Source organism: Bubalus bubalis, chromosome 6 (assembly GCF_019923935.1).
Source record: "Bubalus bubalis isolate 160015118507 breed Murrah chromosome 6, NDDB_SH_1, whole genome shotgun sequence".
Taxonomy (NCBI): Eukaryota; Metazoa; Chordata; class Mammalia; order Artiodactyla; family Bovidae; genus Bubalus; species Bubalus bubalis.
In genome coordinates, this window is record NC_059162.1 from 86638308 (window position 1) to 86660823 (window position 22516).

The window sequence follows — 22516 nt, forward strand, 5'->3', positions numbered from 1 at the left end:
GGACCTAACTTTGGACAATGTAGGAGTGCCTTCTCACTCTGCCAGTCCTGCTTCTGACCTTGCCCACTTCCATAGGTGTTAATCCCAAGGCACTCCCTAAAAGCATCCTGTGTGCTCAACACCTTCCGAGTTTACTTCTTTGGGGACCCAGCCTGTGACAAAATTATATTACAGTCAGCCCTTTATGAGTTTACACGTCTTTATTAACCTGAAAGCTTCTCGAGGGCAAGAAAACTCATTTTATTCATTCCTAAATCACCATGGTTTGGCCTGACATTAGGTGCAGAAAAGATACTCCTTATTATATATTCAATAAAGGAGGAATATAGTTGTGAACTTCTAGGATAATAATAATATTAGTTAACACTTACATATGCTTCATCAGTAAAGAATCTGTCTGCAATGCAGGAGACCTAGGAGATGTGTGTTTGATCCCTGGGTCAGGAAGATCCCCTGGAGAAGGAAATAGCAACCCACTCCAGTACTCTTGCCTGAAAAATCCCATGGACAGAGGAGCTTGACAGGCTACTCCATGGGGTTGCAAAGAGTCAGGCACGACTGAGTGCTCACACATGCACAGTACCTATATAGTATTTACAATTTGCCACATACTATTGTAAGGGCTTTGAACATATCAACTCAACTCTCACAATAGTCCTAGGAAGTTGTTCTTGTTATTATTGTTTCTGTTATGTAGATGAATAAAGTTCTTCCCAAGGCTGTGGATCAGGTGGTGGCTTTGTGTGTTGGTTGCTGGGAATCTGTCTCTGAGGGAAGCTCTCTTAACTGCTGCTCCTTACTGCTTCTATTATTATCACCATGCCTGTGCTTAGTCATGTGTGACTCTTTGTGACCCTATGGATATAGCCCGCCAGGCTCCTCTGTCCATGCGGATTGTCCAGGCAAGAATACTGGAGTGGGTTGCCATTCCCTTCTCCAGGGCATCTTCCCAACCCAGGGATTGAACATAGGTCTTCCGCAGGGCAAGTGGATTCTTCACCATCCAGGCCACCGGGGAAGCCCACCCCTATGTCTACTGAGCTCTTATCTACCAACTTGTCAGAAAGAGATTGAAAAGTGCTGGGTAGGAGCTGGGAGAGAGAGGGATGGTCCTTTCATTCCAGGCAGTCTGGCATCACCCCAGACCATTTCCAGTGATGCCAGGTCTGCTCTGTGTGCCAAGACTGCAGCATCGACCCGTTAATGGTGGCGGGCTCCAAAGCCCCCATGTGATTTTGGTGCCCCCGAGGCTCAGGAAGTGCTGATACAGATGGCCATTTCAGGCACACAGAAGGCACTGCTAAACATGCCAAATGGAGGCCCAGGGATGTGCAGTGATCTGGCAGTAGCCATGGTGGCAGGGAGAGAGAAGCAGCCAAGACGCTTGTGTTTCAGGGTCCCAGCCCAGGATGGTCTGCACTGTGCTCCTTGAGGCTGGGCCAGGAATCTGCCCAGGGCCTGGGGAACCACATACCTCATGCATGCATCTAATGATTACTCAGGAAGTGCAGGCTTTGGGGCTGACAAACCCGAGGCACCGGAAAGGGGAGGGGAGAGTCCGCCAGGAGGGGGTCAGCAGAGCCAGCTCCCTCAAAGCATTGTCCTTTCCTTCCTCCCACAGGATGCCAGGAGCCCTGCAGAAAAGGGACTCATTTGTCTTCCTTCCCAGCACAGTCACTTGCCACGGGCCTTTCTCTTGGGCTTGCTCAGAGCAACAGGATACAGTCTCTGCCAGGAGAGAAGGAAGGAAGGAGGGAGGGAGGGAGGAGAGGAAAGCCACTGAAGCTCAGGATCTCAAAGCCCCCAATGCAGACTCTGGACCCTGAAAAGACCCAGGAGCATCTGGGTCCAACAGGGCCTGAGAAGAGAAACCATTTCTACTCACAGGCTGCAGGGCAATCCTTTATCAGAAGCAGGCTGAGTAATGGATAAAAGCTCAGCTGTCTTTCTGGGTGGCCTCTTTACAACTTTCATCTTAATCTAGTCTTCTTTGCACAGTTAAAGAAGGAAAATAAATAGGGGTCTTATCAGAACAGGTCTTCTTTCCTTTTTCCTTTGGTATTAAAAAGACGAATGCATGATTTGGAGATTTTTCTTAAGCTCTTTTTTTATAGCTGAGATGTTTCCGGTGTCACCCCAGACCTACAGCATCAGAAAGTCTGTGTGTGTGTTGGGGGGGAGGAGGGACATGGCAGGAACTTAGCCATGGCAGAGACAGAGGATAGTGTGGGTTGAAGAACTGGAATCAATATTGCAATCTGCCCTCATGTGTGCCTTCTCAGTCATCAGTTGTATCTGAATCTTTGTGACCCCTTGGACTCTAGCCCTCCAGGCTCCTCTGTTCATGGGATTCTCCCACGCAAGAATCCTGGAGAGGTTGCCATTTTCTCCCCCAGGGGATCTTTCTAAACCAGGGATCAAACCTGTATTTGTAAGCAAATTCTTTACCTCTTGAGCCACCTGGGAAGCCTAATCTACCACCATAGGGATTATCAAAACAATGAACAAATCAACACATTTGAATGCTTATTGAAATTTAAGTACATTTCAAATGCAGCTAGGGATGGCGTTGCTGTTTAGTCACTAAGTCCTGTCTGACTTTTTTGTGACCCCATGCACTGTAGCCCACCAGGCTTCTCTGTGCATGAGATTTCCCAGGTAAGAATATTGGAGTAGGTTGCCATTTCCACCTCCAGGGGATCTTCCCCACCCAGGGATAGAACCTGCGTCTCTTGCATTGGCAGGTGAATTCTTAACCACTGAGCCACCAGAAAGCTTTGTACACAGCTAACCCAGAAGCTCACAGTTCAGTAAGTGGCTCCGACAGGAAATAGATAACCTAGAGTGTTAGAATGATTCGCAGGACAAGTCAGTGGGCTGGGAGTCTGAGGGACCCTGGTGAAGAGGCTCCCCTCGCCCTAAGCACTAAGCTTGTGGGGCAGATGAGCAGCTGGATGTGAGTGCTGGGTCAGCAATCCTCCCTAGATACGGTTGCTGAAGAAAGTTGCACTCATCTCAGATTAACATTCTAGTCTTGCCTCTAACACTCTTCTGAGGTACAGAACAAAAATATCATCACCATCATTTAAAACATGGGTCCTTCACGTGAACTCTGCTTCCTGTCAAGGAAATCACATACTTAATTTTTTTAAACTAAATTTATTTGGATTTCAGCTCAGACACATTTTAGTGATTAGGCGTGTTTCTCTCTCTCTCTCTCTCTCTCTCTCTCTCTCTCTCTCTCTCTCTCCAGTCTATTCAGCTATGCAGAGAAAAGATGGGGAAGAGGACATTTCTCTGGTGGTTCCCAGGTACAAAGCAGAAGTAACAAGGTTCCTGGCCTTCCCTATGGAACTCCCAACCTGGCTCAAGCTCAGAGCTGAAAGTAGCCGACTGGGATACAGTCTAGATGGACTAACCTGATCATTGTCTCTTCTGCTCAGAGTTGCTTTTGGAAGAGCCTTCCCAAAAAGAGATAAGAAAAAAGGATGGGTGAGAAAGAGGGAGAGAGGAAACCATCATTTGTTAAGTATGTACTTGGTCAAGCACTTTACACATGATTTCTCTTATACCACCTCTATTCCCATGAATTGCAACCTCCTTTTCAGCAGGGGCTGAAAAGGAAAAGTTAAAATTTTACATAACCTCCTTCTCCTTCTGCCTCTGTAAGTTAGCTTGCCCCTTGCAAAATCTAGATCACGCAGGTCACGTAGTCTCAGAAAGTGGGGACTTTCAATACTGGGAACTGGAGTTTATCTCACTCACCCTTGTCCTGTTCTTTGCAATCACCCAGCCCCTACAAACCTGCTTAATCATGCCTGTCCAGGTCAGGCATCCACCTCCCCATCTTGACCATTGTTCCCGTGCATGCAAAACCCCTTAGCTTAAACCAGCCTATTAACAGCAAGTGTTGCCCACTACAGTCTGTCTATAAAAACTCTGTAATCCCTTTGTTCAGGGCTCAGAGCTTGGAGTGTTAACTTCTCTGGGCCTGCTGGCATAATAAACCTGAGTTCTCCAACTCTCCGAGTGTGGTGCTTGGTTTCCCAAGTACTGGTTTCTGCAACAGGGCAAGGGTGAGAACGGAGGCTCAGGGAGGTGAATGATGGCTGTTTGCAATAGGTCACATTGCTGGTCAGAAGCAGAATTGGAATCCCTCTCCAAATCAACCTCATTCGAAAGCACGCATTCTCTGTGCCTCTCCCCTTCTCATTCAAAACCTTTTCCTGGTTGGTTGTGTACCATCTGACAAAAATGTTATCTGATTGGCTATTGGATGAAGCTCATCTGAGCAGGAGCCCCTCAAATCTTCCATGATGAGGATGTCCTCTTTCAAGTCAAGGAAACTCTTTCTCAGAGCTTTTGTAAGTCTTATATAACTTGTAATGTCTTCTCCTCTCTGTAGGTATCTAATAAGCGTTTCTTGACAGTGGAAGGAAGGAAGGAAGTTTTGTTTTTTTAAGAGAGGCAGGGTTTTCTGCCCAAAGTGTGGTCCCTGAACCAGCAGCATTAGAATCACCTGGAAGTTTGTTGCTGCTGCTGCTGCTAAGTCATGTCAGTCGTGTCTGACTCTGTGCGACACCATAGACAGCAGCCCACCAGGCTCCGCCATCCCTGGGATTCTGCAGGCAAGAGTACTGGAGTGGGGTGCCATTTGTTAGACGTGCAGAATTGTGGGCACAGACCTCCAGAATAAGTGAGCTAATGCTTACTTCAGCCCTGGTACCCAGTGTTTGTGTGTGTGTGTGCGCTCAGTTGCTTATCGTGTTCCCCTCTTTGCAACCCCATGGACTCTAGTCTTCAGGCTCCTCTGTCCATGGAATTTTCCAGGCAAGAATACTAGAATGGGTTGCCATTTCCTTCTCTAGGGCATCTTACTGACCCAGGAACTGAACTTGAGTCTCTTGCATCTCCTGCATTGGCAGGTGGATTCTTTAACACTAGCACCATCTGGGAAATCTGGTACCTAGTATACCACCTGCAAATGGTACTTCCTTTCTGTTCCCATCTTCCCCTCTCCTTTTTTAGCTTTTAATTTTTCACTAAAATGTAGTTGATTTTCCATTTTACAGGTATAGAGCAAAATGTTTCATTATTTACATATACACATCTATTATTTTTCAAATTCTTTTTCATTACAGGTTATTATTAGAAGATATTGAATATAATTCCCTGTGCTATATAGTAGGTCTTTGTTGTTTATTTTATATATAGTAGTCCTTCTATTTAAAAAAAATTCTTTTTCACCTTTAAGAGTGAGCCCACTATAGAATCTGTTCTCTTAGAGAAAGAAAATGCCTCTGAAATACTAATCATATCTGTTAGACCTGTACTACACAGTAGCTACTTGCCATATGTGGCTATTAAGTTAAAAATTCACTTTCTTAGTCATACTAGCCACATATGGCTAGTGACTACCACATTGGATAGTACAGATTTAGAGCATTTCCCCCATCATGGAAGGTTCTATTGGACATTTCTCCTGGGTTTTTGCTAACCCACAGCCCAGCTGCTCACACAGTAAGAGGTCAATAAAATGCTCATAGACTTAAATTTCACAGCTTCACTTATTGGAAGGAAAAAAAAAGGCAGGAGAGTCCCAAGATTTGTTGTCCACTTCGTGCTCTGTCTACTAAGGAGCCGTGTGACTTGGGTAAGTCATTTCCCCTCTCCCTTGCTTTGTTCATCTACACACTTAAAGAGGAAGAGATAATAAGAGTGACTCAAGTAAGTCTGGAAGCTTTTGTGCTTTTATCTCTGACAGTTTGGCCAAGCTTCCAGCCTGAGGATATGACCAACTCATCTTGGTTTGACTGGGACTGCCCCAGTCTTAAAACTGGATGTCCCATGTCACAAGAGCTCCCACATTCTCAGGCAAATCAAGATGTCCCAGTTATAAAATTCTATGACCCTGTGCAAGCCTGAGAGTAGGGTGCCAGGAATCCTCAAACTGCTGTAAACAGCTGAGGACTGTGGTTACGACCTTAGGCTTTGTAATCAGACAAACCCGGATTCCCATACTGAAGCTGCCACTTGATTTCTTTGTGAACTTGGGCAAATGACTTCATTTTTCTGAGACTCGGTTTCCCCATCTGCAAAACGAGACTGCGGACAATAGTTCTTTCTTCTGTATGTTACTATGAAGATTAACTTAGCAAAGTTTTGCACTGTGCCTCTCAAAGCAATGTTAGCAATTGTTAATTCAGCAGACGGTGAAAAGGGGGGGTGGGTCTGTCTTTAGGGAGACTCTGACCCTGACATTTGTGGGGAACCCAGTGTATCAACTAAAAGAAAGATGACTCACCTGTGAGCTATTAAGCTCCTCTTCATCCAAACTCCCACAACTCCTGCTCTGGACTCGTCTCTAATAAATAACAGTTCAAACTGGTTATGGAAAGCACATTTCAACTCCCTGTGCCCTGCTGGGATAAAGTGACTCTGAGGGAGCAAGTTTATTGAAACACAAACTAATCATTCCTGTTGCCAAAGTAGGCTTTTGGCAGAGCCCTGTGAGAGAAAGAGAGTGAAAAAAATGTCCTAAATTGCTGAGACAGCACTGTATTTAGACAATTAAATTTGGAAAAGCAGGATGGTTCCTGTAACTACCTCCCACACCCCCTCCTCCAAGAACAAAAGGTTTTGTTGAAAGTATTCATATGGATATTAATACCGACATGTTAATGAGCCCCTCAGTAAACTCATCAGCACTAATTATACGCAGTCACAGTGCCACGGGTGGGAGGGTACGAAATCGCACCTCCAAAAATTAATCACTTGTAAATAACCCCACAGTCATGTCAAGCAGCCTACACTTGATGGCTGATTCACAAAGATGCCTTGACACCACTGTAGTTAAAAGGGCCAGATCACCATGGGAAGCCTGCAGAAAGTGAACCATGGGAAAAGTTCACATGTACAAAAGACCTACGTGTCGGAGCAAAGAGTTTGGAGGAAACCAGGGACATAGCTTTATTCTGGGTTTTGACAGTAGCCAAACTCCTCCTGCTGAGCATTTGCTGGGTGCCTGGTGGGGTGCAGAGCACTGCCTCTAATCCTCACCTAGATCTCGGAGGCAGGGAGGGTTCTATGATGCCCATTTTACAGGTGAGGACACTGAGGCTTAGAGCATCTGAAGCGTTGATGAAGCGTTGATCCAAAGTCTCCATGCTAAAATGGTGGGAGTAGAAATTTGAACCCAGTACCTAGGTGAGATGTGAACCTAACCTATGAAACAGGGATGGAAAAAAAAGTGGTGCTTTTTCTTCTTGTGCTCAGTTATGTCTGACTCTGCGACCCCATGGACTGCAGCCCGCCAGCCTCCTCTGTCCATGGGATTCTCCAGGCAAGAATACTGGAATGGGTTGCCATTTCCTCCCCCAGGGGATTGAACCCAGGTATCTTGCTTCTTCTGCATTGGCAGGTGAATTTTTTTTTTTTTTTTTTTTAATCACTGAGCCACCTGGAGCTTCACTTCCTGGAGGTCTCACTTCCTGGAGGTATTTTAGAGGCTGGATTTTGCCTTGGGTTTGGCCTTGACCCTCGATATGAAAATCCATAGAGGATTTTTTCTTCCTAACCCAAACCCAAATCACTCTCTAAAATTTCCCTTCTTGGTCCCAGACCTTTCATCATTGCTCTGGCTGCCGTATCTTTGTCCAGTTTTTCCCTTGGTTGCCTATTTCTAGAAGTAGCATGGACTGGAAGAGATCAAAAATAAAAGAGAGTGAGAAAAAAAGAGTGAGAATGAAAGAGAGGATGAAGAGGGGGCAAGTGAGAGTGAAACAGAGAAGGTTAAAAGGAGTGAATGAAGAGAGACACAGGGAGAGACAGGGAGACAGAGATACAGAGAAAGAGTGATGCACAGAGAGAGACAGTAACAGAGAGAGATGGAGACTGAAAGAGAGACAGAGATGGAGACTGAAAGAGAGGCAGAGAGAGAGAATGAAAGGGAAAGGGAGAGGCAGGCCAGGCTCTGCGGTCACCCAGATTTGGCCTGAATCATTGCTTTTACCAGCTGTTCAACTTTAAATAAAGCTCTCTGACTCAGTTTCCTCATCTGTAAAATGAGGATGAGACTATCTCATAGGATTGTTGTGAGGCTCAAATAAAATTTTGTCTATGCATTTTCTGCCATCCAGTGAAAATGAAAGTTGTTCAATCGTGTCTGACTCTTGATGACTCAAAGAGTCACAAAGAATTCTCCAGGCCAGAATACTAGAGTGGGTAGCTGCTCCTTTCTCCAGGGGATATTTCCAACCCAGGGCTCAAACCCAGGTCTCCTGCAGCGCAGGCAGATTCTTCACCAGCTGAGCCACCAGGGGAGCAAAAATACTGGAGTGGGTAGCTGCTCCCATCTCCAGGGTGTCTTCCCAACCTGGGAATCAAACCAGGGTCTCTTGCATTGCAGGCAGCGCCTTTACCAGCTGAGCTACCAGTGAAGCCCTTCTGCCACCCAACAGACTCTCAATAAACCTCCTTCTTCCTTCCCTCCTTTCCTCCCTCATCAGCACCACCTAAGCCCCAGCAGGCCTTATCGGTTTAGTCCTTGAAGCAACTCATGAATCACATGTGGTATTCCATCTCATTTTTACCAGGAGGTCTAGAGAAGGGGCATTATCAGCTAGGATCACCCAACAAGTGACTGTCCCAGCCAGATGTGCAATGCAGATCTCTCTTTCTCATTGTTTAATCGCTAAGTGGCAACTAAGTCCATGTTGCGACCCCATGGACTGTAGCCTGCCAGGTTCCTCTGTCCATGGGATTTCTCTACTACTGGGGAAAGAAAAAATAAGGGGGTAGCTGGGCATCTGAACTGATGGGCTTTTACAATTTTATTCTTTAGCGGTTCCACTGGAGGGCTGTTGAGAAAATTATCCAAATCATGTTAATAAGCAATTGAGTGCTAGTGTTTCAGCTCTGCTTGGGGCTGGCAGCTACTGACTGTGATGATTATCTTAGCTGATACAACCCAGGGGCTCTCAGCTCAAATAATTAACTCAGTTACCTCCTCTCAGAGCTGAAGCGGAGCTACTACAACTGAACCACCTAGCTTGTGGGAAAATGATTCTGTGCTTGGTGGTGAAATGCTTGCAAGGCTGTCTGGTGCTGAGTGGTGTCATCGCAGAAGCTGGGTGGTGAGTACCGATCAGACCCAGGGAGGGCCTCATGTGATCTGAAGGAGCTATCAAAGCTTTGATGTTGGTTCAGTGGAGGTGGGTCTGAATCTAAGATCCATCATGAAAGAGTGTGGCATGTTAGCTGATATTGGGCAGATGTAGGTGTAGCACTCAACCTGAGTCTTGGTTCCTCCTTCATAAAATAGAGTTAATAGAATTTACTTCCCAACTGAGGCATTGGGTAGATATTAAGATCTTCATAAAGGGCCCTGCACTTAGCAGTTACTCAAGCAGACTTGAGGTTCCTTCCCCTCAAGAACAGTTTTCTTTGGGGAAGAAGAAGGGGAAGGAAAGAGAAATGTAGTCCCCAGAGAGAGAGAACCTCATTTGCATCCCCTCTTTAGGGAAATGAGTTAACCAACTCTAAGACTTGTGGATTTGACTAGGCAAATCACTTTTACTGATGGTCTGGATTTAAAGGGTTTCATCCATTTGTTTTCTTCCTTCTTCCTACAGGCCCATTACTACAGAAACGTTTTTTATTTATTTTTTCTTACCCATAATCTCTTTTTACTGAGCACTTACTCTGTGCCAGGCACTGTGCTAAATGCCTTCCTGACTTATTTCATTTTTCACAAAAATAAGAAATGATTTATCTTCTATAATCCAGTGGAATAGGTATAACTGTCATCCCTATGTTACAGAGAGGAAACCAAAACATAGAAAAGAAAAAAAGGAAGAACTGAGATCTGTCTGATTCCAACCTGCTTTCAGCATGATTAGGGTCATGCTGAGACCATCCTACAGATGTTCAGCTGCCCAGGCTGGGCACATAAGAGTGTTCAGGAGTTTAGTCCCTCCTTCCTGGAGTCTGCTGTCTCACCACCCTCACCCTTGAGAAGCATGTTCAGAGCTTCATTCAGAAATCACTGGTGACTTTTCCCAAAGCATCAGCAGGGTTGTCTGACAAATAAGACTATGCTAAACTTGCCAAGCTGATTCAAAGAACCTTTTCTCCTCACCCAGCCTGTCTCTGCTCCCTGACCTTGCTGTTGACGCATCATAGCCTCTTCACCCAAGCACTGCCTAACACACAGCAGGTACTTGCTCTGGGTCTCCAGAGTCTATGATCTGGCCTCTCAACACAGCCTCCTCCATCCAGGCAAAGCTCCTTAGCATGGCAATTAAGGTTCTCTGTGAACTCAGCTATTCTCGGTCTTTGAACTACAGTTCTCTCCATGTCTTTGCTTATGTACTGCCCCCTGTCTAGAAGATTCTCCCCACTTCTCTCCATCTGGAATCCTGCTCCTTCTTCAAAGTCAAATGCCATTTCCTCTTCTAGGACTTGACAACCCTCTCCTCCCCACCAATTAAGCTCTTTCTCCTGGTTCATTTGGAACATAGGAAAGAGGTCAATCCTGCATTGTCTTTCTTTTTGCTGTGAGAGTGTGAGCTCCTGGAGATGATGGGGGAAGTAGGGTTATTTACACCTAACACAGTTCCCAGCTGCTAGAACTTTCCATCATTCCAGCTTTGGACTAAATGTCACATCATCTCTCAGAGAGGCTGTCTCCAGTCTTTTCATGGTAATAAGATTTTCTCCCATCCCTCACACTTTACCATCACAGTACCCAGTGGGTCCTTAGGTGTCAGATAGACCTGATGCTTAGATCAGATAGACCCTGTGCTTAGATCAGATAGACCCTGTGCTTAGGGATCTGACTCTCGTGTCAGACACTGGAGTTCAGATCCTCACTTAGGAATTCGTTCACTATGGGACCTTGGGCAAACTGTCTCATTTCTTGTCTCTGTTTCCTCATTTGTAAAATGAGGCTAATGACGGGACCTTGTAGGAGAGTCTCCAAGATTAAATAATGTTTGTAATGCGCTTAGCACAGTGCCTGCATTCAAGGTGGCTACGTGTTTGGCCTTTAGAAATCCAAGGTGGCTACAAGTTACTCCCTCTAGAATGTCTACAATGCAAAGGCAGACCCATGCTTCTGCTTTTTTTGGTGTTGATTTTCCAAGGCAGTGTCTGAAAGAGTAGAATCAATAAGCATTAGTGGACTGCATGATGAAGGAGGAGAGAGGCAGGGCCCCCGGAGCCTCCTCTGTGGCCTAGAGGCCTGTGTCACTGAGGGGCAGTAACTCAGCCCTGGACTGAGGTCAGCATGCCTGCATCTGGACCCTTTCTCTGGCACTCATTGCTTTGCAAACCATGGTCAGTTGTGAATCTACGCCTTGGATTCCTTATCTGTACAAGTGGGTAACAATAACTGCCTCTTGGGGTTGTTATAAAAATAATAATACTAATGAAATAGCATGTCATTATTGTACAGTAATACTAATGTAATGTACTTGGATATGACTGTCATGCAAATATTGTTAGCAACTATTATTCCACATCTGATAATTCTGTATTGTATCACACAGTGTGGTAATTCTGTCTCTTTCTCTCTCTTCCCTTACTAACATGAGCTCCTTGTGGGTAGGATCTGTAGGATCGGTATCTGCTTTATGTATCCTGTATCTTACTTTGGTAATAGATGCTAGTAAATTTATCTTTAATATACTATGTTTTTCAATATATAACCCCCTCAAAGATCTTCAAGGTACCCACAGTGGACATTATTATCCTCTACTTAAGGACACAAGACTCTGAAGCACAGACTTTAAGTGCACTGCTGAGATCACACCACCACTTCAGTGGTTTGACTGAGCTTTCTGAGCTCTGATGGGCCACCAGAGGGCTGTTGGGAAGCTCTTTTTCTCTTCATTCATAGGAAGGGGAGGGGGATCCTATTTTGGCCACGCTATTCTCACGTGAGCAAGCACAGCTACCACTCCCTGTGGGGGGAATTCTAGGGGTTGCATGACTGGTGTATGCATCTCTCACCCTGGAGATGATCGAGGAAATACATCAAGATCCATCTGCTCATCTCTACCCCACCACTTCAGCCCTGAGTCCCAGCCCAAACCTAGGCAGCTCTGGGCTCTAGCAGGCAGCTTTTGCTCCCTCATCTGCCATCCCATGGATCCAGTTGATCAAAACCCTTCACCTTTTCTGCAGGTCCAGTTCTCGTTGAGTTCTAGACCTAACTTCAGAAACACTCATCCCTGAGCTTTCTCTCCCCTGTGTCCTCATGACCAGAGAGGGGTTCAATTCAGTTCAATTCTAGCAATATCTATTGAATAATCACAAGTTCTACTTGTAAGGTCCTTCATCATTTATAAATCACCCTCATATTCATTTTCATTCTTGTACCAGGAACCATGTGCTGGGGCTGTGGGAGGTGAGTAAGACATGCCCTACTCTCAAAACACTCAGAACCTCTAGGGAAAACAGAAGTATGTGATTACCTAACACTATAGCAGTACTACTATAGCTCGCTAGCTACCATACCAGACACTGTTCTAAACTCATTTAAGCTCCACCATGCCCTGTGAGATAAGTCAACATAACTATGAATACCATCAGAGTTGAAGGAAAGTTTGCCAGGCAGGGGAAATCCTCATCACTTGAGAAACAAGTTTTGCTGGTCTCCTACTGCAATGCTGTGTGCTTACCACATAAGGTAAGACTCTGAGTTCAAGCCTCTGGTCGCCTCATGAGCTGGATCATTAGATTACACACTTTGTTATTATGAAGGTGCAGGTCAGACATCTGGGATCCTGTTTCCAATGAGATATGGGACAGATTGCATCAAATCCCAGGTGGGTCCTGAGTCACAAAGAGGTAAATTTGTATGGGCATACCATAGGCCTGGCAATGGTTTTCAAGTGTGTTTCCTATCTCCATTTTACAAAAGTGGAGAGGAGACCGAGGCTCAGACAATAAATCATTTTTTCATGGTCTCGGAATTAGTAGAAGAAATAGCATTCTACCTCAGGGATCTAATCCCAAATATTAATATATTCATTCACTCTAGATAAAAACAAAATAGTGTAGATGCACAGAGAAAGAAGTGATTATTAATAATTCCAGCTGAGAGAGGGTGTCACAAAGGAGGCAGCATCTGAACTGAGTCTTGGGGCACAAGAAGAATTTCCCCAATTGGGGAAACAGGGAGGGATGTCCCATGTAGAGCATGGGCAGCCAGGCCTGAACACAGTCTTGCAGTGTGCTAGGGAGAAAGAGTGATGTGATCATTTGTTATGGGAACTAGTGATGCTCTAGCCATCCTCTACTGAGAAATGGAAAGGTTGGACTCAAACATAATAATCATGGTTAATAAAGGTACAGCTGTTTGGAGTTAGCAGTGTGCTTCCACATCCATGATGACTTTTGTTCTCATAGCAACACTGTTATCATCCTCATTTTCTAGAGGGGGAAACTGACACTCCCTTAGCTGATAAATTTGGCCTATTGTCAGTCAGAAAATGGTGGAACCAGAAATTTGTTTCCATATTCCATGGCCCATGCAGCCTTTCCTACCAAACTGTCTTTAAATTATCACTATTGAGTCCATGTAGCCAGCCAGACTTTGATCCTAGACTTCTGGGCTACATCTGTTACACAGTGGCATGTTGCTCACTTCAGGTCAAGAAGCCATTTCATCTTAGTATGTCTCTGCCCAACACTGATGAGTTCTAGGGTCTCACTGGAGGATAATGGCCTGGAAATATAAAGAAGTGGGTCAGGGGGCTGACATGGTCTCACTCACTTGGCCTTACTGGAAGGGAGTTGAAAGATTCTTTTGGTCCCCTCCACTCTCCTCCTCAGAACACAATATTTAGGACTATTTCCCCACTTGAAATTAAATGACACTTGCTCCTTGGAAGGAAAGCCATGACAAACCTAGACAGCGTATTATAAAGCAGAGACATCAATTTGCCAACAAAGATCCATACAGTCAAAGTTACAGTTTTTCCAGTAGTCATGTACAGATGTAAGAGTTGGACCATAAAGAAGGCTGAACACTGAAGACCTGATGTTTTCAAACTGTGGTACTAGAGAAGACTCTTGAGAGTCCCTTGGACCGCAAGGAGATCAAACCAGTCAATCCTAAAGGAAATCAACCCTGAATAGTCATTGGAAGGACTGATGCTGAAGCTCTAATACTTTGGCCACCTGATGCAAAGAGCCAACTCATTGGAAAAGACCCTGCTGATGCTGGGTAGGAGGAGAAGTGGATGACAGAGGATGAGATGGTTGGATAGCATCTTTTTTTTTTTTTTTTTTTGGATAGCATCTTTGACTCAATAGATATGACTTTGAGCAAACTCTGGGAGATGGTGAAGGGCAGGGAAGCCTGGTGTGCTGCAGTCCATGGGGTCATAAAGAGTCAGACATGACTGAGCAACTGAATAACAACAACCCCACCTTTGAGAAGCTTCCATGGATTCCTGTAAGACAGAGAGGTGGGGCCCACTTGGGACCAGGCAGTTGCTTTGGAAAGAGTGCAAAGATTCTGTGTGGTTCATGTGTGTACAGTCTTGCTCTGTGACCACTGGAAAATCACTTAACTTTGCTGAACCTCAATTTTCTATCTATGAAACCAGCAGATGAAGAGATGGGCTTCTACCTGCAGAGAAGCAATATATCAATATAGAGATGAAGAGCATGGACTATGAAGCTAGATGGCCAGTGCCTGAACCCTGCCTCTAGTTCTCAGCCTTGGCCGCTTTACTTAACCTCTTTGTGCCTCAGTTGTTTCCTTTACTGTTCAGTTCAGTTCAGTTCAGTTCAGTCGCTCAGTCGTGCCCGACTCTTTGCGACCCCATGAATCGCAGCACGCCAGGCCTCCCTGTCCATCATCAACTCCCGGAGTTCACTCAGACTCATGTCCATCGAGTCAGTGATGCCATCAGCCATCTCATCCTCTGTCATCCCCTTCTCCTCCTGCCCCCAATCCCTCCCAGCATCAGAGTCTTTTCCGATGAGTCAACTCTTCACATGAGGTAGCCAAAGTACTGGAGTTTCAGCTTTAGCATCATTCCTTCCAAAGAAATCCCAGGGCTGATCTCCTTCAGAATGGACTGGTTGGATCTCCTTGCAGTCCAAGGGACTCTCAAGAGTCTTCTCCAACACCACAGTTCAAAAGCACTGGGGCTAAAAATGATCCTCCTTACCTCCCATTGTGGAGAAGACAATGGCACCCCACTCCAGTGTTCTTGCCTGGAGAATCCCAGTGGTGGGGGAGCCTGGTGGGCTGACATCTATGGGGTTGCATAGAGTCAGACACGACTGAAGTAACTTAGCAGCAGCATCTCCCATTGTAAGGGCCATTGTCAGGAATGAATAATTAACATATGTGAAGCACTTCTAACAATCTTTTAACAAGCTGTCTCAGGAATTAGAACAAATAAAAACTAGCATTTGTATCATGTTACAGAATCTAAGATTTTGTCACAGAGCCTCCCTCCCCTTTGCCTCTCATGGGAACCTCTGCAAGGCAGTGGTCATCACCCTCCCTTCTCATAGTTGATATAGCTGAGATGCAGAGAAGCCAGATAACTTTCCCAAGATCATACAGTCTATGAAAGACTAAAGAGGGATGGATGCCCAGGTCTTCTCCCTCCTGCAGAGCTGGCATAGCACAGCAGGGCAGACCCAGACCCCATCCTGGTAAGGTGCTCTTTCTCTCTTTCTCCCTCCTCCTCTCTCCCCATCTCCCTCTCTCACTCCCCAGCCCTGAAAATGTCCACTTCACTGAAGGCTTTAGTTCCTCAACTATATAGTGAGGATGATACAACCTATGACTTTGGATTATTTGCTTTCCTCTCCTCATGTCATCGAATCCCAGAAAAAGAAGATCTAAACCCTTGTTATTTAAAAGTGCGGTCCACAGACCAGGGGCATCAGCGTCACCTGGTGCTTATTAGACATGTACAACCACAAACCTATTGAATCAGAATGTGTGTTTTAACAAGATCCCAGGTGATTTGTGTGGAGAAGGCAATGGCACCCCACTCCAGTACTCTTGCCTGGAAAATCCCATGGATGGAGGAACCTGGTAGGCTGCAATCCATGGGGTCGCGAAGAGTTGGACACAACTGAGCAACTTCACTTTCACTTTTCACTTTCATGCATTGGAGAAGGAAATGGCAACCCACTCCAGTGTTCTTGCCTGGAGAATCCCAGGGACAGGGAAGCCTGGTGGGCTGCCGTCTATGGGGTCGCACAGAGTCGGACACGACTGAAGCAACTTAGCAGCAGCAGTAACAGCAGGTGATTTGTGTATGCATGACTGAGGAACATTGAGCTCAAAGATGTGTTTAGTAAAGCTGGGTGCAGGCTTCCCTGGTGGCTCAGTGGTAAAGAATCTGGCTGCTAATACAGGAGACATGGGTTTAGTCCTGGGTGGGGAAGATCCCCTGGATGAGGAAATGGCAACTCACTTTGTATTCTTGCCTGGGGAGTCCCATGGACAGAGAAGCCTGGCAGGCTTCAGTCCATGGGGTCGCAGAGAGTCACATGTGACTGAGCAACTGAGCATGCACACCAAGTCAGGGGCACTGTGCTAGCAGCGACTTGGTAGAGATGAGTGTTGGTGCACCTGCACACACTCAGCTCTACTCATCAGTGCTGGCCACATGCTCACAAGTAGTAAGTGGATAAGAAAGTGACAGAAGAGAAGCATTTTCCTGATTAAGTTGGTTCTTCAGGAACATACTTACACAGGGTGAATTTATATTAAGAATTGTTACTTACCTGAAATTCCAGTATAACTGGATGCTCTATATTTTATATGACAATTCTTTTCCTAAATAGACTCAGTATTTTCTTTTCTTTTCTTTTCTGACCACACTAAACGACTTGCAAGATCCTAGTTCCTGACCAGGGGCTGCCCCCAGGCCCCAGGTAGTGAACGCACGACTGGTTCAGCAGGGAATCCCTGGACTCAGCTGTTACTTGAATGCCGAATCCCTGAAGTTTGTAGCCAGCTGTTGGGTCCTCTCCAGACCTAACGTATGGCAAAGTAGGGAACAATATTAATATTTGTCCCACTTTGTTGAGCACCTGTTATTTCCCAGTTCCTTTACTTAGTTATCACCTCAGTCTGGAGCCTTGCACCTCCAAGTAGGGTCATGGACCAACAGCCCTGCTTATTATAAATGCAGATTCTCAGGCCCCACTCGGGACTGACATAGTCCCTATGGGTGATTCATATATACATGAACATTCAACAATACTGTCTGGGGCAACTCCAGGTAAAGGATACCCAGTCAAAAACTCTCTTTAAAAAAATAATAAAAATAGATATTTTAAAGAGAAGTTTTAGGTTTACAGCAAAATAGAGCAGAAGGTAGAGTTCTCATGTGCTTCATCTCTATACAGACTTTCCCCTGTTATTAATGTTCAGTTAATTAAACAAAGAGCTCATAAGATGGAGGTTGTTTTCTATGCTGTTGCTGCCTACTTAAGCAAACCCAAACCTAACCTATAAATGCCTCAAGGCTAAGAATGTGGAACATGAAGACCACTGATCACACACGGCCAACTAGGTTTCTCCAAATAAGGCAACCACTAAAGCTGTAGCCAATCAGATGATTCCTTTGCTTTGCTTCTAGGTCTTTTCTGCTAAAGTCTGTTACTGCTGCTGCTGCTGCTGCTGCTAAGTCGCTTCAGTCGTGTCCGACTCTGTGCGACCCCATAGACGGCAGCCCACCAGGCCTCCCTGTCCCTGGGATTCTCCAGGCAAGAACACTGGAGTGGGGTGCCATTGTCTTCTCTACTGTTAAAGTCTAGAAGCCCTCTATGCCCCCACTCCTATTACTGGAGCCCTCCAAACCATTTCCAGTTTGGTGCTGCCCTATTGAAATAGATGTTTGCTCAAATAAACTTAAAAATTTTAACATGCCCTAGCTTATCTTTTAACATGGACACCTTCCATTAGTGTGGTACATTGGTTACGGTTGATGAACCAATATTACAATATTTTAAACCCAAGTCCATAGTTTATACTAGGGCTCACTTTATGTTGTACACCCTATGTGTTTTGACAAATACATAATGTCATGTATTAGCCATTACAGTATTACACAGAATAGTTTTCAAATCAGATCAGTTGCTCAGTCGTGTCCAACTCTTTGTGACTCCATGAATCGCAGCACACCAGGCCTCCCTGTCCATCACCAACTCCCGGAGTTCACTCAGACTCACGTCCATTGAGTCAGTGATGCCATCCAGCCATCTCATCCTCTATCGTCCCCTTCTCCTCCTGCCCCCAATCCCTCCCAGCATCAGAGTCTTTTCCAATGAGTCAACTCTTTGCATCAGGTGGCCAAAATACTGGAGTTTCAGCTTTAACATCATTCCTTCCAAAGAAATCCCAGGGCTGATCTCCTTCAGAATGGACTGGTTGGATCTCCTTGCAGTCCAAGGGACTCTCAAGAGTCTTCTCCAACACCACAGTTCAAAAGCATCAATTCTTCAACGTTCAGCCTTCTTCACAGTCCAACTCTCACATCCATACATGACCACAGGAAAAACCATAGCCTTGACTAGACAGACCTTTGTTGGCAAAGTAATGTCTCTGCTTTTGAATATACTATCTAGGCTGGTCATAACTTTCCTTCCAAGGAGTAAGTGTCTTTTAATTTCATGGCTGCAGCCACCATCTGCAGTGATTTTGGAGCCCCAAAAAATAAAGTCTGACACTGTTTCCACTGTTTCCCCATCTATTTCCCATGAAGTGATGGGACCGGATGCCATGATCTTGGTTTTCTGATTGTTGAGCTTTAAGCCAACTTTTTCACTCTCCACTTTCACTTTCATCAAGAGGCATTTTAGTTCCTCTTCATTTTCTGCCATAAGGGTGGTGTCATCTGCATATCTGAGGTTATTGATATTTCTCCTGGCAATCTTGATTCCAGCTTGTGTTTCTTCCAGTCCAGTGTTTCTCATGATGTACTCTGCATATAAGTTAAATAAACAGGGTGACAATATACAGCCTTGACATACTCCTTTTCCTATTTGGAACCAGTCTATTGTTCCATGTCCAGTTCTAACTGTAGCTTCCTGACCTGCATATAGGTTTCTCAAGAGGCAGATCAGGTGCTCTGGTATTCCCATCTCTTTCAGAATTTTCCACAGTTTATTGTGATCCACACAGTGAAAGGCTTTGGCATAGTCAATAAAGCAGAAATAGATGCTTTTCTGGAACTCTCTTGCTTTTTCGATGATCCAGCAGATGTTGGCAATTTGATCTCTGGTTCCTCTGCCTTTTCTAAAATCAGCTTGAACATCAGGAAGTTCACGGTTCACATATTGCTGAAGCCTGGCTTGGAGAATTTTGAGCATTACTTTACTAGCGTATGAGATGAGTGCAATTGTGCGGTAGTTTGAGCATTCTTTGGCATTGCCTTTCTTTGGGATTGGAATGAAAACTGACCTTTTCCAGTCCTGTGGCCACTCCTGAGTTTGCCAAATTTGCTGGCATATTGAGTGCAGCACTTTCACAGCTTCATCTTTCAGGATTTGGAATAGCTCAACTGGAATTCTATCACCTCCACTAGCTTTGTTCATAGTGATGTTTTCTAAGGCCCACTTGACTTCACATTCCAGGATGTCTGGCTCTAGGTCAGCGATCACACCATCATGATTATCTGGGTCGTGAAGATCTTTTTTGTACAGTTCTTCTGTGTATTCTTGCCATCCCTTCTTAATATCTTCTGCTTCTGTTAGGTCCATACCATTTCTGTCCTTTATTGAGCCCATCTTTGCATGAAATGTCCACTTGCTATCTCTGATTTTCTTGAAGAGCTCTCTAGTCTATCCCATTCTGTTGTTTTCCTCTATTTCTTTGCATTGATCACTGAAGAAGGCTTTCTTTTCTCTTCTTGCTATTCTTTGGAACTCTGCATTCAGATGTTTATATCTTTCCTTTTCTCCTTTGGTTTTTGCTTCTCTTCTTTTCACAGCTATTTGTAATGCCTCCCCAGACAGCCCTTTTGCTTTTTTGCATTTCTTTTCTATGGGGATGGTCTTGATGTTTTACTGCCCTAAAAATCCCCTGTGCTCCACCTATTCACCTCTCCTTTCTTGCCCCTGCACCCTGACAAACATCGATCTTTTACCATCAAATACCCTTTTGATTGGTTAGAAAATTCATTAAAAGTCTTGCCTAAAGACAAGAGTGTTTTTCAATAATGAAACTGATAGAGAGGTTAAATGACTTGTTCAAAATCACCAAACTAATAAGTGCAGGTTTCTAACTCAGGTCTAGCTCCAAATCTCTGTTCTCTTCAGGTTGACCAAGTCTTTTTTTATTTTTTAATTAGAAGGAGATATTTGAGCTTCTGAACTCCAGAAGAGGTTCAGAGTTCTTGGTAACTATTACCCCTGTGGATAGTGTGTGCATGTAGTGGGATGGGGGTTAGGCAGAGAGATAGAAACCATCTGACCTGCAGAGGTCCCCAAGAATTCCTAATATGTGCTACAGTGGGAGCTGTAGCTGAATCTCCCCACACCAACTGCTTCTGCACCTCAGTCAAGCCAGTTATTAATAAGATTAACAAATGGGAACTTAGAAATGCTAATGGCCCTGATTGGGCTCACTAATTACTCCTTAATCAGCTGCTAATGAGTATTAGCTGCCAGCCTGGGGTGGCGGATAGGGCTTATATGCCTCCAGCTGGCCAAAGTTAAAGGGAAGCTGGAGAAAGCCATGGGTGGGTGAAAAGTGTCCTCTTTTCACCTTCTTCTCTGTCTTTTTGTCTGGATATTTGGGCCCAGTCATGCAGGAATGGGAAGCAAAGGTATTTGGAGGACGTGAGGAACCAGGAAGAGCAAGGAGTGAGCAGCTAGCAAGCAGAGGTCAGAAGACAGTCAACAACCAACTATCGAATGTGGCCAACGTCAGGGATTGTGCTGAGTGCTTCCTCCTGATGCTGTCAAGGTCATGGTTTCAGAGGGACAGAAAGGAAGTGAGGAAGTTGAATGTGTAGGAAAGTGAGAGGAACATGAAGGACAGAAGTCAAGAATTAGAGGTATCTGAAGGTTGGCGAGAAAAGAAAAAGAGAAATAAAACTAACATTTACAGAACATGTTTTAAAAATACTTGTTAGTCATCTGAAATCGACCACTCTCTGTGGGAGATATTTTAACAATAACACCTGCCATGAATTGTGACATTCCCAGCATGTGTTGTTCCCCACAATGACTATCTTCAATAGAGATTTACTGTACCTATTCTACAGATATAGAAATTAGGATTCACAGAGGTTAAGAGTCATACCTGTGCTCACATTGCTATTATGTAGCTCTGTTGTATTTCTGATTGCAATTTTTAATAGCTTTACTGAGATAGTATTGTCATATATAAAGTATATATGTATTTAAGATGTACAACTTGGTATTTTGGTGTGTGTATATATTGTGGAATGATCACCACAAAACAGCTAACATATTTGTTATTTCTACAAAGTTACCACTTGTGTGTAAGAAGATTTAAGATTTATTGATTTATCCTTTTAGCAATTTTAAGTACATACTGCAGTGTCAGATTTTATTTTCCTGGGTTCCAAAATCAATGTGGATGGTGACTGCAGCCACAAAGTTAAAAGATGCTTGCTCCTTAGAAGAATAGCTATGACAAACCTAGACAGTGTATTAAAAAGCAGAGACATCACTTTGCCAACAAAGGTCTGTCTAGTCAAAGCTATGGTTTTTCCAGTAGTCATGTATGGATGTGAGAGTTGGATCATAAAGAAAACTGAGTGCTGAAGAATTGATGTTTTTGAACTGTGGTGCTGGGGAAGACTCTTGAGTCCCTTGGACAGCAAGGAGATCAAACCAGTTAATCCTAAAGGAAATCAGTCCTAAATATTCATTGGAAGGACTGATGCTGAAGCTGAAGGCCACCTGATGCATTGAGCTGACTCATTGGAAAAGATTGATGCTGGGAAAGATTGAGGGCAAGAGGAGAAGGAGGTGACAGAGGATGAGATGGATGGCATCACTGACTCAGTGGACATGAGTTTCAGCAAACTTGGGGAGATGGTGAAGGACAGGGGAGCCTGGCGTGCTGCAGTTCACGGGGTTGCAAAGAGTTGGACTTGACTTAACTGAAGAGCAACAACAGTGCTGTTCACTGTCATCACCGTGTGTGTATCAGATCTCTAGAACTTATCTTAGCTAACTGAAACTTTGTACCCTTTAACCAACATCCCCGCATTTCCTCCTCCCCTAGCTCCTGGCAGCCACTGACCTACTCTTTGTTTCTGTGCGTGTGACTATTATAGATTCTGTATATAAGATCATGTAGTGTTTCTCTTTCTGTATCTTGCTTATTTCACTTAGTATAATGCCCTTCAGCGCCAACCATTTTGTTGCACATGGCAAGATTCCCTTCTTTTTTGAAGGCTGAGTAATATTCCACTGTGTATATACACACACACTTCATTTTCTTTATTTGTTCACCTATCAAAGGACATTTAGTTTGTTTCCTTGTCTT

At 44.6% G+C, this 22516-nt stretch overlaps 2 long non-coding RNA genes across 2 annotated transcripts in view; one reads left to right on the forward strand and one right to left on the reverse strand.

The window, feature by feature from the left end:
- The window catches only part of LOC102406005, a 67972-nt gene extending 60642 nt beyond the window's left edge, over window positions 1-7330 (reverse strand). The window contains exon 1 of the long non-coding RNA XR_006551881.2: window positions 6305-7330. This is a non-coding gene — a long non-coding RNA (uncharacterized LOC102406005). The remainder of the gene's footprint in view (window positions 1-6304) is intronic.
- A 1678-nt stretch (window positions 7331-9008) lies between these two features.
- On the forward strand, window positions 9009-17919 carry LOC123465906. Its single transcript, XR_006641219.1, has 2 exons — window positions 9009-9134; window positions 17631-17919. It is a non-coding gene; the product is annotated as an uncharacterized LOC123465906 (long non-coding RNA).
- Window positions 17920-22516: the final 4597 nt, after the last annotated feature.